Here is an 18,686-nt window from a genome sequence, read left to right on the forward strand (position 1 = left end):
CCTTGGTGATGGCAGGAACCGTCGACTGAGTTACATGCACTTTTGGTCCCTCCAGAACTCTCTTGCGTTTTTAGTAAGCCTCAGACTTTGTTGATGAGTAAAGTGTTCTCCTTGGTAGGCATCAAATATGATAGTTGCTTGCCCGAACTTTGACTCAACATACTGTACATATGAAAGGAACAGTGCTTCAAATGATTGTGCTTACTTCAAGACGAACGTTGAAGAAACCACCCACCATCAATGATATAGTACATATTTCCTGCTATTGTACGGATTGCCGCGCAAGTATGTTATAAGCTGGGCCTTTGCAGAATCTCTCATAAATCAATATGTGTCAAATATCGAAGCTGGGTATGTATACTCATGTCCAAAATTATTGCCGCATGTCTATAAATATGTTGTTGAAGAAATATAATTTGATAACGAATTCGCCCGGTATTTCTTATAATGTTAGTATGTGTATAATTGGAAAAGACGTGTATGTAGCAAATTCCATGTCAAAAGAGCAGTAAATAAGAACAATAAAACGAAAATAAAACTTTCTTGTTCATTTAGCAATATTTTGTTTTACTCATTCTAGTTTTCGTATTTATAATTCTTTTCGTATGAAATTTATCACAAATATACATTTCCCGATTGTATACATAGTATTAGTATTAAAAGTACCCTGCAAAATCATTATCAAATTATATTCTTACAAGAAGACAGTTATAGATATGCGACAATCATTTTGGACATGACTGTACATAGCTCGTAATGGAAAACATGTTTCAAAATCGAATTCACTGCTTTTTGTGCAAATGAGAAGACGCTGGAAAAGCAGTTGAGGGTCTATGTAAAAGGTCTTATCCTTCGCCTTAACTACCTGTAGTGACATTGGTTCCACCATTTTGTTTCTCTTGAACGAAAATTGTATAACCAATTTATCGTTTATATCAACAAAAATTCTGCTCCCTACTTCACCAGCCATTTCAGGATTTGTTTCTGCAAAATATGTGATGCTGTAATTATGTTTCTTAGATTTTGGTCAGGATGGAAAACGCTGAGTTGTTCCATTAATTTTATATCTTTTTATGCTTCGACGTTGTTCCTCTTCACGCGGGATTTGGTCAGAGTCGTATGTTGCTTAGTCATCGCCTGTTGAAATCCAGCAAACTCTTGCATCCCCTGGTAGAGGAGTGCACAAATGGGTCACGGCATTACCCATACGAGCTGCTGCTCTTGTATCATCCTTTTACCATGTGTTAAGCCATTGCTGTGCCTTTGATGTTCCTCATTAGTGCCTGCTCAATTATCAAATCCGTGGAAAGTCCGGCAAAAACTCCGCCTTACAACATGCAATCCACTCATGAAAGCTGCGTGTACGTTTGGAGCCGTATCTTCAAGTTCTAACATGCTTTGTAAGTATATTCATGTTAAACATGCATATGAATCATGGCCACATGCTACGAAAAAAGGAAGCATTTCATTTACCGTATGCAAATGCATTTCCCAATTGCCTGTTCTTTCAGCTTTAATAAATGAATTAAGGATATCCACCATTTCAATGTACACCATCCACAGTGCAGCTGTTCTGCTGGTTTTCAGTTCCATATTTTTATCTTCTACTTTTTTGTAAAGCCTGTTGATTACATCATTGGGAATTTCGGAAGTCAACATTTCTTCTTTCTTAAGTCGTTTAAATGTTAATCGTGCTATGGTTATATCAGTGCTTTCAGGTTCTGTACTTACTGCTTAATTAGCTAGAATAGTATTAAGGACTGATGACACCAGTATGTGGCCACTAATAGGCAATTGATTTGCCCGACAGCATATGCTTCAATGTGTTTCCTGCATAGATAACCTCGAAAATTTCAGCCAAACCGGATCCTGTCATGGGAAAACCAATGCACCCAAGGAAACTCATAATCGTGTGCAGACCTCCTAGTCTGAGGATACATTTCTTTAACGGACTACCTTGTGATTCATTGCTTACGTTTCCAACTGCTTTCAAGTACAACTGCTGATTAAAGGTTACTATGGGAACTTGGTTGTAACGTGCTGTATACTTTGCTATAAATAACAGCGTTGACAGAATGGATCCATGTTGGTAATAGGTTGGAAAACCACAGATGATACAGTATGATGTTATTTTTGTGAATCAGTTGAATCACACTCTACCAGTCAGATACACTTGACTTTAGAAGATGTGAAATGTTCCACAGTGCGTCGGCTTTTTTCTTAGCCAGTGATCCAAAATGTTATTTGTTGTTTTTGCCAACTTCCTTTTGTTTTGATGTTTAACCACAGTACCTGAATTGCATATGTGAGTGACTCAAAATACAACACCCTACATCACATAAAACCACGTAGCTCCTTTACTTTCAAACATAGGTAAACAGTTTTGGTGTCGATGGAAAGGTAAAACTGAGATCTATTAGTTTTATTTCGGGGTGTTTTCCATTATCTCTGAGCATTTCATAGTTATTAGCCATGAAAGTAACAAAATAAGACAAACTCAACAACGTTTTCAGCCTTACAGTAACCATATTTAAATAATTCTGCATACAATTATACCAATTGTACATTTTGGTTATTGTATTGTTTATTAGCTTCGATTCGGGGCAAGAACCAAGTCTCTAGATTGATTCATTGCGAAGATATTACAAGGAAAGTTTATCAAAATGGTTTATGAAAATATCCAAGATGGCGGCCGAAAATGGCGGTTTTCCCGTAGTCAGATTTTGGTAGACTTTTGGTATGTTATTCAGGACACTCAATAGAACCAGAAACAATAAATATACCTTTTATTACAATTACTTCTTCGTTCAACCTCAATTTTACTCGTCTATATGGCGTTTTCTTTCTTTTCCGGTCAGATTCACTGTTTTGCTGCTCTTGTTTGCTATCTTTACAGGAACATCCTTCTTGATCATACTTAAACCGCTCATCACGATTTTTTTTTTTTTTTTTTTTTTTTTGGCTGGTGCTCACAGAGCCGTAGGATGTAAATCTAAAATAAATAAATATGGAATATCCAACTACCTGGGAAGTAATTGACAGTTATAGCTGATGTCGTGATTTGAAGTAGGAAGACGCATTGGTCGCCTAGGTTTTTTCGTCTTTCTTAGTCGGTCACTGTTCAAAGAATTAAATAAAATGTAAGTCTAAACTTACTAATTAATTTACATTTACATTTTTTAAATCGTGTTTTCAGAAGCAACAGTTAAAGCTAAATTTTCGACTACTGATTAGAAATAATAATAGTCTTATACCGAATTCGGTTAGCAGAGAACATTAAGTATAAGATTCTTTAATACTTACCTCTGTGCTTCTTAAAGATATTCTCTCTCTGAATATATTCGGTAAGAGTCTTTCACCATGTTCGATTGAAATTTTTAAATAAGAACGGCTCCCCGTTCTAGTTAGGCGAGGTCCATTTTGCTTTAAGGTTGAATGGATTTTACTTCTGATGAGACACTGTCTGCTGTTTTTTAACTTTTTTTTTTTAATTTTCTTCCCGCTAACAAGAATCTTATGTTGACAGTAGAGGTATTCCCAGTTAGCACGTAAGCTTAAATCAAGGGTCGCTTTCCTTTGGTTTTGGCTTAGCAATGTACAGTTGATGCGACAAGCGACAATCAACGTTTATTTTAGCTTGTTTTTAACTTGAAAAGAAGCTTGAATTTATCAACTTTCTACTAAGCTTATTTCAAGCTTGCTTCAAAGCGCTTGACGTTTGTCGATTATTTAGAAAATGGAGCCATCTGTAGGATTAGTGAGTAGTCTAAGAGATTTGGCACTTCATTTCTCGCGAAAGGCACGGTGTGGACGTGTGGTGCGTTTCAGGACCAGGCCAATACAGATTTTATCTGGGCCTCTTTGACTATTACTTCATGTTTCACAGGCCAATTCAAATCATAAGATTTGGGCCATAGTGTCTATTACAATTTAATTCTTTGGCATATAGTGTTTATTACAATTTATTATTTCAAGCTTTCCATTTCAAGCGTAGCACATGCTTGATATGTCTCGTTTATTGCAAGCTTCTCAGTAAAGCTTGATACAAATTTATTTCTGCACGTGAGAAAATTATTCAACTGGTTGGCGTCATGTATAATGTTTGTTGTGAAGGTTAGTATAATGTTCAATGTGTAAGTTACATAAATGATGGTGTGTATTCTTTTGCCATCTGGGGGTGTTTGGATATTGCCACCACTTTATTGGTATTCTGTTAAAATATTGCAGAAACCATAGGTTACTACTATGTTTACTATTAATAGTAAGTATGGTATGGTTTCCTCTATATATATTTAAAAGAATACCAATAAAGTGGTGGCAATATCCAAACAACCTCAGATGGCAAAAGAATACACACACCATCATTTATGTAACTTATACATTGAACATTATACTAACCTTCACATCAAACATTATACATGACGCCAACCAGTTGAATAATTTTCTCACGTGCAGAAATAAATTTGTATCAAGCTTTACTGAGAAGCTTGCAATAAACGAGACATATCAAGCATGTGCTAAGCTTGAAATAAGTTTGAGGTGACAAGCCTGTAGAAAGCATTATGTACCAAGTTTGAAATAGACTTGAGGTAACAAGCCTGTAGCAAGCATTACTACTAGTTTGAAATAGACTTGAGATCACAAGCCTGTAGCATGCTTTATGTAACAAGTTTGAAATAAGCTTGAGCTGACAAGCTTGAAACAATCTTACAGTGTAAGCCTACAATATGCTTGTCGCCTGTCAACTTCGTCGCTTGAATCAACATTGACATACGCTTACAGACTTGTCATAAGCTTGGAATAAGTTTATATCCTTGTCACGACAACCTTATATCATGCTTGTGACAAGCTGTTTCTGCTGTCTGGGAATTGGTACTAATAAAGAAGAATGTTACTTGATAATCTTGTAGCTCGAAATCTATAAGACAAAATTTACTGTTACGATTCACTGTAGTAACAATAATGCAGGGGCGGATCCAGGGGAGGCGATCGGGGCGATCACCCCCCACAAGAAGAAACTTTCGTATTTTATATATATAAATAAAACCCATCCCAAAGTTTGGAGCCCTTAAAAGTAGCAGTATGACAACCCACCGCCCCCCCCCCAGAAGTCGGTCCTGGATCCGCCCCTGCAATAATGATAGTAGAACACAGTTTTAATATGAACATAACTGTCTCTATTATGTTAACATTGAATGGGACGACAAGAACATGGAATGTTTGTAGATGTAAACATGTCAAATATGTCAAAATTGCGAGAAAATTGGGAACTCCTTAAATTAAGAGGCAGCAATTCCGGTTCACACCTCTTGCAATTCAATTCAGGCTACTTGCTGCAAGTTTTCATTTACTGTGCTCTTCAACTAAGCTCTTCCTTTTGAAATACCGGTACCAATTATACCTGCTTTAATAGTCTTCATATTTGTAATTTCTCCCCCTCTGTTTAGTTTCAACCACACCTTTTACCATGTTACTCAGAAGTGCCGATTTCATTTCAAACAATATCGCAACCTCTTTTTTTTTTATTTTATTTATTTATTTATCTGCAATTACATTGTTTATCCCCAGTAGCGGCATTTCAGATTTTACTGTGGGGTGCAAGACCCCTTATATAAGTAGATTTTTACTTTTTTGTTAGTATCAGTGGTCGAAGTGAGACGGTATGCGGTGGTATGTCAAACCGCCTCTGATTTTTTAGTGATGAAGCCATACCGCCTCTGGTTTTTCAGTAATCAAGATATACCATCACTGGAGAGTAGATGTTAAATACCTTTAATAAATCCATTTTTATACACAGTAATTGACGAATAGCTTTGCACGTCGAAGATTTTATTTCTTATGTTGAATCAATTTTTTAAGTTGACATTGGTTGAACGCGTGAATTGCTTGAATCGCAAGATGAAGATTTGACTGAAACCGACTTGGAGGAAATGTTAAATTCACAGCCCATTGAAGAAGAGGCTTCAACAAGCATTGACATTTAATTTGAAAAATCTTAGTGAAGGTTTAAGAATGGCAAATGAGCTTTGTGATTTCTTTATGAAAATTGATCCGTCTATGGAACGAAGTCTTATTTTTAAGAGGCAAATTGCTAATGCCACTGCTGAAATCAGTCTGAATTGAAGGAGCTTTTAAAAACTGCCAAGCAAGAAAAAATTACAAAATTCTTCAAACCATTGCCTAAGCCTGAAGATAATAATTAATCAATATGGTCAAAAACTTCAATTACAGTAAATTGATTTTTTATATATGTATTTGTTTTTTTATTTTGTCACCTAGGAACGCATCCCCTATAATTCCATATAAATTACCATTCCGTATTCACGGTTTATGTATTCGCGGCATATTTATGGAACATATACCCCGCGAATAAAGAGCATTTACTGTATTGCATTTACGCTCCGCTCTTGTTAATCTGCGCGTGAAAGATCCGAAATGACAAATATTTGCAGGTACGGCAAAGCTGAAGTTGTTGGCATACATGAAGGAAAGTCTTAAGTCATTTTTTGGTTATCCCATATTGTCAATCTGTACGATATATTTATATTTAATATAACTGGAAAATCATTAATGTAAAAAAAATGTTTATTTTCTCTAGTACGCGAAATTCTCCCTTCTTTTGTCATCAATGTTCCATGTTCCACCACTAAGAGGCGTTGGAATTAAGTGCGGATGAAAAAACTAATTTGACGAAGTGTACACTATTTAGTGTGCACTCCATTTGTAGACTTCGAGTGTGCATCCTCGAAGTGTGCACTATGCACTTTTGGACACGGCCATAGTTTATATAAATTTTAAGTTCATTATTTTATTAATCTTCAGATGGATAGCAATGAAATTTGCTGTGGTTCGTCAGGCGCGGTAATTTTGGCGCCGGAAATTTTGGCACCAGGAGTTTTGACACGGTAATTTTGGCACCGGTAATTTTTGCGCCAAGAAACGAAGCAAACGGAAATTTTGGCACCCTTTATAATTGAAGTACAGAAAATGTGAGAAAATACTCTGAATGTAATAGATATTTAAATTCACATGCTATTAACTAGGACTGTTCCAGCACGACGAATCAAACCAGTGACGAATGTACAGTCAGCGAGAAAATTTCTTTCTCTTCTGTAAAATTTATTTGCCTATAACTTTGGAATTGATGGACTGATTTGAGAAGTTTTCTGTAATTTATGGAAAACTGTATCTTCTTTGAGTTGCTGAAGACTGCACTATGTTCACTACACTGGGTTTGTATTTTACTTTCAAGTGCAAACAGTAACAGCTGATTCGAACCATGGAAATTGAAGTACAGTGAAAAAAAAAATAGAAAATACTCTGGATATAATAGATATTTACGTTCACATGTTAATGACTAGAACTGTATCAGCACGAATAATGAAACCAGCGACGAATGTACAAACACCAGTAAAAGGTATTATTGGTAGCTTCATTAGGTCAAGGCAAGTCAAAATGGAAATTATTGAACTCTTAACTAAGAAAACTTAAGTACACACTTACGCAAGAAAAATTAACAAATCAATAAATGAATTTCAATAACACATGATTTGCAATAATATATGGTTCACAATAATCCCAATTGTAAAACATTGCACCTTTTCTTTACATCTTTAACTTTTGTTGTGCACAACATTAAATGAAACAGCATGCAAAAATTCTTGCATGCTCTTTGTTCCAGCATTGTAGGCCAAGCACAAATTTTGAAGTCTTTTCTACAAATGCTCATAGATCCGCTTCATCTTCTTGGGATGTTCAGGGATTTGTTTCAATTTCAATCTTAAACTTTTAATGAGGCTTTGGGATATGCGTGAGAGGGGAGCCGGAAGTTTCGATGGAAAGAATCTCGGTGTAATCTCCTCTGCAAAATAAATTGGTACATTAACATCTATCATATCCAGAGTATTTTCTAATTTTCTTTCTCTGTATTTGAATTTCCATGGTTCCAATTAGCTTTTACTGTTTGAACTTGAAAGTCAAATACAAACCCATTAGAGAGGAATTTTAACTTGCTTTGAATATATAATGAAACTGCCAATAGTATCTTTACCAGTGTCTGTACTGTCAGTAACAAAAGTTCTTTTCCTATGTTAAAATTTCTTCCGCGAATATCTCTCGAATGGACGGACAGATTTGAGTGCAATATTCAGCAACTTAAAGCAGATATACTTTTCGGTAAATTTCAGAAAACTACTCAAATCAGTCCATCAATTCCAAAGTTATAAGCAAAATAAATTTTACAGAAGAGAAAGAAATTTTGTCGCTGACTGTACATTCGTCACTGGTTTGATTCGTCGCGCTGGAGCAGTTCTAGTTAATAGCATATGAATTTAAATATCTATTACATTCAGAGTATTTTCTCACATTTTCTATACTTCTATTATAATGGTGCCAAAATATCCGTTTGCCTCGTTTCTTGGTGCCAAAATTACCGTGTCAAAACTACTGGTGCCAAAATTTCCGCCTTTCCATTTCATGCCACGTTTCTTTGGCACGTCCATCAAAATTACTGAGTTCATTGACATGGACATATGTACATATACATAAGCTTTTCCCAAGTCAATGAACACCACGCATTTTATTCCCTTCTCTAAAACGCTTTTGCCTGTTATTTCATGTAAGCTAATTCTACTTCTGGTACCATTTCTACTCCTAAATTAGCTGTTCTTCTTCAACTCCATTCGTTCTTCTATTTGGTTTTTGGCTGCATGTGATGTAAAATTGATCGTACTATAGTCCTCACATTTTTTTATATTCGATTTTTTAGTGGAATCATCTCTCTCTCCAAGAAGTTTTTGGGAACACTCACGTCATTCGATTATAGATTCGAAATATGTATTTTCCTCTTCCTCCTCCTATAGTCTTAAATTCAATAGGAATAAGATCTAACTCAGTTACTTATTTTTCCTTCTTCATTTCACTAGAAGCTTTCTCGAACTTATTCATTACAATCGCATTTTTTTTTTTTTTTTTTTTTTTTTTTTGTCATTCTCATTTACTTGGTTTTTCTTTTCAGTAACAGAAATATCGAGTTGATTCTCGCCCTTATGCAACTCATTGTCTTGGTCTTCACTGTGTTGATTAAAGGCTTTTCTGTACTTAATTGTCATAGTAGTTCTCCTTTGTTTCTTTTCTATTTCTTTTGAATTTACTTCCATATATTATTATATATGTATGTGTGTATTATAAAAAATACATATATATTATAAAAATTTCTCTATCCTTTTAAATTACCTTTACGTCTGTTGTATGATTCCCTGGTTTTGTCGGTTTTTTCCTCTTAATTCGATATTCAACTTTCTATATCTAAAATAGGACGTTCAACATTATTTTCCCTTTTTGAATACACCTCCGTTTCCATTCTTTTATTTCCATCATTTTCAAGATTTCTTCTATAATTCAGGGTTCCAAAATTATTTCGAATATTTCTTCTAGTCTATTTCTCAAATATTTTTCTTCAAAATTCCGAATAAGTCCGATTTTACTTTCCATCTTCTGTCTTTTTGCTCCAGATTACGCTTTTTAGTTGGATTCCACTTCCACGATCATAAGAATGCCATCCCAGAAAAATGTCAGCACCAAATACAATATTCGCGTTTTTTAAACTGTTTCAATACACATTCCATAGCATTATATAATTCATTTGCTATCCCTGTTCCTCGAAGAGGTACTCCCAGTTAGAGTTGCCAGATTAAGCTGAAGGCAAACCTTGAGCCTAGGAGCATTTGTGTAAATTGATGACAAATGTGAAACTGAAGTTTTTTTTTTTTTTTAAGTTATTACCACCATTACTTCTAACATTTACAACAGATGTTACTAGCCACTAACACTACCATTACTACTAACCAAACGTATGCTGTACCCAGTGGCGGATCTAGAAGGTAAAATGTAGGGGGGCTGCCAGACCTTAGACTATGATAAGTATATCATGATTTTACTATAAAGTTTCAAAAATATATAAATAATAGCTTAAATTATTTTCGTCATTCTGAAAACTGGGGGCTAGGCCCCCTTGGCCCCAGGTTAGATCTACCACTGGCTGTACCTAACTAATAAAAATAAATGAAGAAAAAAAAACATTAGTGATTGCAGACGACGCTTTTTGTTTGTTTCTCTCTTTATAGCTCCTCACTGCTGAAGAAATTCTATTTTCCTGAACCATTTTATGAAAAGGTTAACCATTTTCAAGTCAACTGAACACAAATTTCGACCATCACGAAGTCTATTGGCATTCTGTCTCTAATTTTCCTTACACTAAACACTCATTCTGCATTATTGACTGGTATAGCGAAAATCATAGTAGTATTTTGAATAATTTTGGTGGATCTGCTTGCTCGAAAGACGCACTTCATAATTTTCAAAAAAAAAACTATAATATTATCCTTGCTCAAGTATTTATATTACAGCCTTCAAAGCGTAACTCATTGCAAAGTTCATTTCCATTGAAACTAATTTTAAGGTCGTTCCCACTTCTGTCTATTCTATTCTATTCTATTCTATTCATCTCCCTCGCGGGAGATTTTATAATTAAAAAGTCACAGCACTAAGGCCAAGTTGACTGCTTCACTAGAATTGTTTTAAATCTTTTTGTTGTTATTATAATATTGTAGAAGATGGCCAGTTCCAAAATGGACGAATTGGCCTGTTACAAATAGTTCTGTTTCCACACTAGTTTGTGAATTAAAGAGGAAGGCAGAAGCGTAGAACATACAAAAAATTATGTAAAGCACTATCAAAATTGTAATACACTAAATTATGTCCAAAATTGAAATTATTAAAAATGAAATTGAAATAATTGAAGAGCATGAAACTCCATTGTGTAGAACATTCTACGCCATCTTGCCAACGCTCCACTTCTGTCAAATCATTAAATGAAAAGTTTTGATGCCTGGCAATAATACGGGCGCAATAATAAAAAGAATTTAAACTTAGTCTTTTTATTCGTTAACAATAAAAATATCACATAATCCATGTTAATAACTAACTAGGGGTTCGAGACTACATGGCGCCGATAGAAGATGATCCATCTCGAGCCTCGGTTTAATACAATATTATTATTATTATTATTATTATTATTATTATTATTATTATTATTATTATTATTATTATTATTATTATTATTATTATTATTATTATTATTACAAATGTTATTTTGTAGTTCTTTGTAGTGTGAACAAATTTTAAATGAGTGTGGACATTTTTGACAACGACAATCTTATTACTTACCAGCGGCGTAGCGTAAGGGAACGCCGGTATGCCCGGCATCCCCTGTTAATAAGAAAAAGTACGTATTTCATTATATATAAATTGTTTGCTTGTAATTATCACAATTATTTCCACTGCAATCTTCTGGCGCGCTCTCTCGACTTACTTTGACAAGAGGAACCTACGCATGCGCGTCGCTCAGATGCACATTTTCTGTCTTTCCTCCTGTCGTATGCTATTTTCCTCGGGCTTCCAGGCCTATTGAAAGCATCGGGGTTTCGTCTGCTTTCTGTTGAATGCGCATGCGCAATACTTCCCTTCTCACTCCTCCTCATCTCTTGCAACCCTACATTTGCTTTAGATATACGCTGGCATATTCAAGTATTTCCAACTGTATATATTTTGAACTAAGCTATAGTTTCTGAACAGAACGTACGAGCCCTAATATAAAGGAAATAGAACAAAACGGAAATGGTTAGTTCAACGCATTTTTGAAGCATGCCGGTTATGTAAATAATAGTATTAAAATAGTTATGCCTTAATCGTAACTAAATGCATCGTAATTGTAATCTTCATCGTAAAGGAGCTCACAGACACAGGCATAAATTTAAAGCATTCTGAAGAATTACGGTCACCGATCTGGTAGGACAAGAGAGCCACCACTCCCCGTCACTCGCAAAGATTGTGCCAGGGCCCTTCAGTCATTGGCACAAATCTCGGGGACATAAGGGGAACATGTTCCCTACAATCTTGTCCCCCTCCCCCCCCAATAATCCGATTTGAGATTGTGATGATGATGATTTCTATCCGACTGCCACAAAGGAAACTGATGTCCTTTGACTTGTTTCATTTTTAAAAAAGAACCGTATTCTTTAATATTTCATTGTCATTAATTATTAGTAGTCTATTTTCAACTATTTGTTTAATTCCTGTAACAATTCCTATAATGCTATTGAGGTAATCATAAGTTTGCTCAGATAAGAGTATTGTTGCGCCAAATATATGCCTGATTGATTTTCTTTCATAGTTTTGGGGAAGTCATTATTTGTATTGTTATAAAACAAATGTCCTAAAATTTTAATGTGGATCATTGTGGATGCGTAAGTAGAAACATGTCAATTATTATTATACATATATTCAAATTTCAGAATGTGCTCACGGCACTGAGTTGTAATAATGATATGTACCACTATTTCATCTACATCATTTGGTATATAATATACGAGTACAACAGGTTTACCTCAGAAATCTGATTCATCTACTGTAATATGAGTCTCTTCTCCCCTCCCCCTCAATAAGCCTTAAAATGTGCCCTCCTGCCGATGTTATAGACAATTGTGCTCCCCTAATCCTCCACAGCATTTTTTTCAACTTCATAAATATTTTGAACATCGTTAAAAAAAAGGAAAGGATTATGGGAACAGTCTTACCCATCCCACGAACGTTGAAGACAGATTTGCGCTCTTGACTTCAGTATCTGGATACAAAAACAAGCCCCCAGAGTTGGTTTAAGTGCTTTGAATTTACATCTTCAAATGATATATACACTCAGGCCCATATTCATGAACGGGCGTCTGAGTTCCGGACCCAAGATGACAAATGTCTAGGGGCGATTTTTTTTTTTTTTTTTTTGAAAGAACGAGATTGACGTGTGGTATGTGGAGAAAAAAGCCGCCCACGAGAAAGAAATGAAGGGAACGATACTGGAAACAATGTTCATACAAAAGTGGGGCCTAGTTTTCTCGTCACAACGGTAGTAGCAAGAAGGAGCTGAGACAGTTGGTTATTAAATTCTAACGTAATCCACGCATTCGCTTCTCTATGCCCCACTAGACCTCCAATTAGGAGGGCTTCCTCCTAAATTTTTTATAACCCTATATTTCCATTCGGAATAGCTATGTATTGCTGCTTGCAGTAGTACTATATCGCACAAATGACTAACTTTGGCATCCCCCTTTCGGAATATCACGCTACGCTACTGTTACTTACAATGTTTAAGCTGTATAACAATTAGTTTAACACGGGCGATTTCGGACAACATGTCTGCGCCATTTTGGTTTAATAATTTCGGTTATTACCAAGACAATATATAGTGTATATCAGTTCGTTTAATTCAATTTTCTACTTTTTATTAATTTAAAGTGTAATAGTCGACATGGCTATTCGGTGCGGCATTTAATCTATATATAATCACAAATGTGGTTCTAGAAACAAGAAACAAATAACTAACTATAACTAAGTGCAACACATATTGCAAGATATAAATGCATACAATAGATAATTAATTATATGTAGTTTAATATTTAAGCGTGTAGTTTTACATGCTTGACTCGTAGAAGTACATATTTCAAACCTGGGCAGTTCGCGGTGGCCGGAGAGCTGGCAATCGCACTTCCAGGTTTAGCCTCTCTTGCGTGGATTGAACGTATGATCCCCATCTTCTCGGAGTTCTGTCGGCAAAACTTTAGTTTCCCTCGGTTTTCTGTTTCCCCCTTCCTCTCAATCATATTTACCTACTACATTACTTTCTGTCCTTTTACCATAAAAGCATTCATCTCACCAGGCCCGTATCTACGGGGGGCTAGGGGGCCGCCTCCCCTAAAATTTTCACTGTAGGCTTGCAAATGAACTATAATATGGTGATGAACTATAATATGGTTGGGTCGCCCCCTAACTTCTATCGCCCCCCTGCATTTTTGGGCTGGCTACGGGCCTGCATCTCATCTACTAAAATTACGCATACACCCTTTTTCTATCTATTTATGATTTTTTTTTTTTTTTTTTTTTTTTACATTTTCTCGTAATTTTCTCCCACAGCAATTAAACTTCCAAGATGTAGGAAAGAGATGCCAAATATTAAGTCCGATAGTGCTTAAACAGAATAAGTAGAGACAACAACTAATGAATGTCAGTTTTTAAATAGTATATATTACATTGTTAGCTACATGTTAAAGATAACGAGAATGAAAACGTCATATCTCTGAAGAAAACGAAAATGCAATAGAGTTGTGAAATTAGGGAAATATTATAATTATTTTATTCTTAGTTTGAAAAGAGAGCTATACACAACGTAACAAATGTTTCTGCTTAACCCTTGCGTTCCTAGTGTCATTTTCCTATGTGCGTGCTGTAATACCGGTTTCATTTACTGTTAAAAGACTGTCTAAACCATTATATAGGTCAGAGTTATTTTGTGCGCGTGAGGAGAGCATTCACGTTATTGATAAAAACAGTTATTTGCATTGTGGAGCATTTGGATCGAAAAAGGGAAATTCTGATGTTCTGAAGGGATTTTATGCCGCTTTAGGTTGGCAACACTGACCGGAGATCAAATACATTGGTTTTCCTTTCCCGATTTCGAACTTACTCGTCAAAACAAACATATGTGTGTTATTATTGAATGCTCCCTTAATGCCTGCTATCTATTGACACAAGACTTTTTATTTTATCTTTTCTGCTGTAAGGTGCTGTCACCTAAGGAGAAATAGTAGAACTGAGTCTTGCCTTGTACCCACTAAAAAATTTCAGCATCTCTAGGATCAATACGACTCTTAATAAGGGATACATTTTCATGACATCTACATGGATGTCATCGGTACGCAAGGGGGTTAATAGCAGTCATGACATTTATTTGTTCTTTATATATTTTTACTTTTTTTAATGAAGTACTCTCAACCTGGATCTATTTACTTTGCTGCAAGAAAATATTTGGAGAAATATATGCTCCAAGTTCATGAAAATAGAAAAAAGTGAAAGAAAACGAATGTAGTTACGTGGTTTAACTCTTAAAATTTATAATATACTCATTTTTTCTTTCCTTGACGTCAGAGGGAAGTCATGTCGGTAAAAAATAAATAAATAAAATAAAATAAAATAAATTTCATGGTTACAAACTAAGGGAGAAAGGCTTCATACAATTTTAGAAATCTGTATACAAGAATTAATATATTAGGCCATCTTTCTTCCAGCCATAAAATTTAATTTTAGTGGATGTGACCTCTCGAGAGCTTCCGCTGCTTGGTGTTCTATTTTTATATTGACGTTATTACTTTATGTTGACGACGTATTCTAAAACAATTCATAAGGGGATCAGAATAGTAAAACAGTACTTGATTAAAGTGCAAACATCTGAACTTTTTCTTGCATTCTTTCTTTTTATTTTTCTTTTCTTTCTTTCTTTTTCTGTTTGTTCAATAACATATAGGAAGTACGATAGCTTCATTGTTCATTTAAGACACTTGAGAAAACATCTCAAGTGGTAATCCTTCAATTGTTAAAGTGCCGAATAAATGAAAATACTGCTACTTCAGATGCTTATCTATTATAATTCATTTTCATATCACTTGCCCTCAGTCAGAATACGTATTATATAAGAATAGCACTTGAAAGTGTTTGACGATAGCAAAGCGCTAGGAGCTTTATATCGATACACAAAGCAATTACAAACTCTGCTGAAGAGAGCACGAATTAATAAGATACTTCCACTGGCGTCTCTGGCATGTAAAATTTGGGGGGGGGGGACATCAAAGAAAGAGATTAAAATAGTGCTACCTAGTTCAACCTATTTATTATCTTCGATTCCATTTGTTACATTTCTGCTTACCTTCACGGATCCCCTAAGGTATGTCAAGAACTCTGATATTTCTATAATCGTTCTACAGCCTGAATAATATATTCCAAATAAATAGGATTATTTATTTGTTATTCTGTCGTTAGTAAATAAATTAAATTAGAATGAAATATTGAATATTTTGTACTTCAAAATATTGGGGAGACGCGACCCCCTCGTCCCCCCCGCCAGAGACGCCTATGATACTTCAATAGTGGTATTATGATTGATATTGTAATGAGCAAATTTGAAAACAGAAATCAAAATTCAGGTTGTCTAAAAGTGTATTGAGCCTTTCGAGATTGAAATTCAGAATACATTTATTAAGATTTGAAAATAACGTTATAAAACCACATATGGACCATTTTGTTCAATGGCTTTCTGCGTGGCAACACCATAGGCCCTAATCCATAACTATAGAACTTCTGTGGTTTCTTGTCAAGAAGAAGAAAAAAAGACACATGATTTTCAAAAGATTCTTTTAAGCTAACTTAACGCCATTCAGAGAGTTTTGCAGAGACCGAAACAAATTATAGTCCAACGGTGCTAGGTCTAGGTTATACAGTGGTTATAACAAAACTTCCCAGCTAATTTCTCTCAATTTCTGGCGGATTGTTAAATATGTATGCGGTCTGGCGTTATCAGCGTGGTATACAACATCCTTTCCGTTTACCTTCCGGCCATTTCTTTAGGACTGCTAGGTGAACTTCAAGCAAATTACCGACAATAGAGGTTCGAGTCTCGTTCTGCTCGGCTGCAGCAGCTCCTGATATATGATGCTCTTCCAATCTCACCAAACGCACAATATAATATTGCTGGGCGTCTGTGTGGGATTTGCCATAGATTGTAACTACTTCTCGCTTCGACCACAATTTCTTATCGCGAGTTATCCCTTTTCATCACTCATGATCAACCACTTCATAAATGGCTCAAGTTCGTTACGTTTCAGTCAAGATCCGCAGATAGAAATTTGGTCGAGTAAATGTTTTTCAGTTAGATTGTGTGGCACCCAAACGTCGAGATTATTTTTGTAGGCAGCTTTTTTCAAATAATTATCACCGTTCAGTGTTAGATGTTTAGGTCACTAGCGATGTCATGAAATGACTGCTTAGATGCCAGTCTTTTGCCAGAATGTCATCCAATTTTTCTGATCGGTTGCCCATTGCGAGGAGGATCTTGGACATCGAAATTTCCACAATGAAAGCAGAAGAATCCTGTTTTGATTGTTGTTTCTCATAATGTATCTTGTCCATAAATACCATAAATTTCTTCATGGATCTATGCACCATTTGCGTCTTTATCGAATTAAAATGTAGCACAGTTTTGCAGGAAGTTTACTGATCTTCACGGCGCTATACAAATTCTGACAATTAAGTTCGCGAACTCGTTCCATAAAATGTGATACATATATATAGTTGCATACTAGTGTGATCACCTTCAAAGTACTTCCATTGGGAAGGTATACATTGATGCCAGCACCTACTCCATTCTTCAAAGCATTTTTTTTTTTTTTTTTTTGAATAGACTTCAGGAGTGCCGTCGTATTAGCCTTAATGTAATCAAAATGCTTTGCTTTCAACACTGTTTTGATCCTTGAGTAATATCTATATATCTATCTATATTTACCTATATCTATCTATCTATCTATCTATCTATCTATTTGTATCTATGTATCTATATCTATACATTTGGGGCGAGATCAGGTGAGTACGGCGAATTGCCCACCACAGTCATTTGTTTTCTGGTCAAAAACTCCCGTATGGACAGTATCCTGTGGGCAGGTGCATTGTTACTACGGAGAATCCATGAGTTTCTCGCGAAAAGTTCTGATCGTTTGCGTTTTACTTTCTTGCGCAATCTCTGGAGCACTCCCAAATAGTAATACTTGTTTGACTGTTTCACTTCGAGGTACAAAACGGTGTACTATTCGAAGCTTATCAAACAATGTTATCAACATTGTTCTGTTTTGTGATTTTGATTTTGATTGTCGGAACTTTTCGGTTATGGAGAGTCAGTTGTCTTCTATTAAGCATTTTGTCGCTTTGTTTCAAGCTCGTATGCGAAAACTCAAGTTTCATCACTTGTGATTATTCAGCCCAGCACTTTGTCCTGCCTCTTAACAGGTCTTGCACACTTCCGCCCTCGTTGGATTTGTTTAGCGGTGAGGTCTTTTGGAACCATTCTGGTACATACTGTGTGCATGGCAAGGCCTTCAATTACAATATTCCACAATTTCTCTATCAATGTTCATTTCCTCTGCTATGAATCTCACAACCAGTCACCGATTTGCGTGCACAATTTGACGAACTTTAGTATTTTTTTTTTCGTCTGTTCGTTCATAAGGCTTCTCACCCTCTTGTTATCACTCACTTGTTCCCTTCCCTCCGAAAATCATTTAACATATTTCTACGCTGCTGTTTTTTCATTGCCTTTTTGCCGTACACCTGCTCCAATATTTCCTGCATTTCACTTTCTCCTACTTGTACTTCAGTTGGTGAGTACTTCAGATTATATGCCTGTAGCCAAACTCCCTCTATAAAAATTGTTGCTGAAGTGCCGCAGGATTCTGAAACATGAGTTTTTGAGTTTTACGTCCCACGATTATGCCGGTTAGGCTAAAGGAGATTCTGAAATATGAATATTTGAATAGTGCACATATTAGTTCCTAAATAAAGTCTTCACCCGACTACGGTAGATCCCATCGGCAGCCTATAACTCCGAAAGAAAGCATTTGTGCACCCTATACTTTTCATCTTATCTTGGTGCCGGGAATCACCTTCCTTATGTTGTCGGTGTTGTTTTGAAGCACCCTGTATTTCTCCTCCTCATACTTATCCGGCCCAGTTTATTAGATATACTCTTTTCTGACAGG

The sequence above is a fragment of the Thermobia domestica genome, chromosome 15 (genome assembly GCF_964235325.1).
Source record: "Thermobia domestica chromosome 15, izTheDome1.hap1.1, whole genome shotgun sequence".
In the NCBI taxonomy this organism is placed as follows: Eukaryota; Metazoa; Arthropoda; class Insecta; order Zygentoma; family Lepismatidae; genus Thermobia; species Thermobia domestica.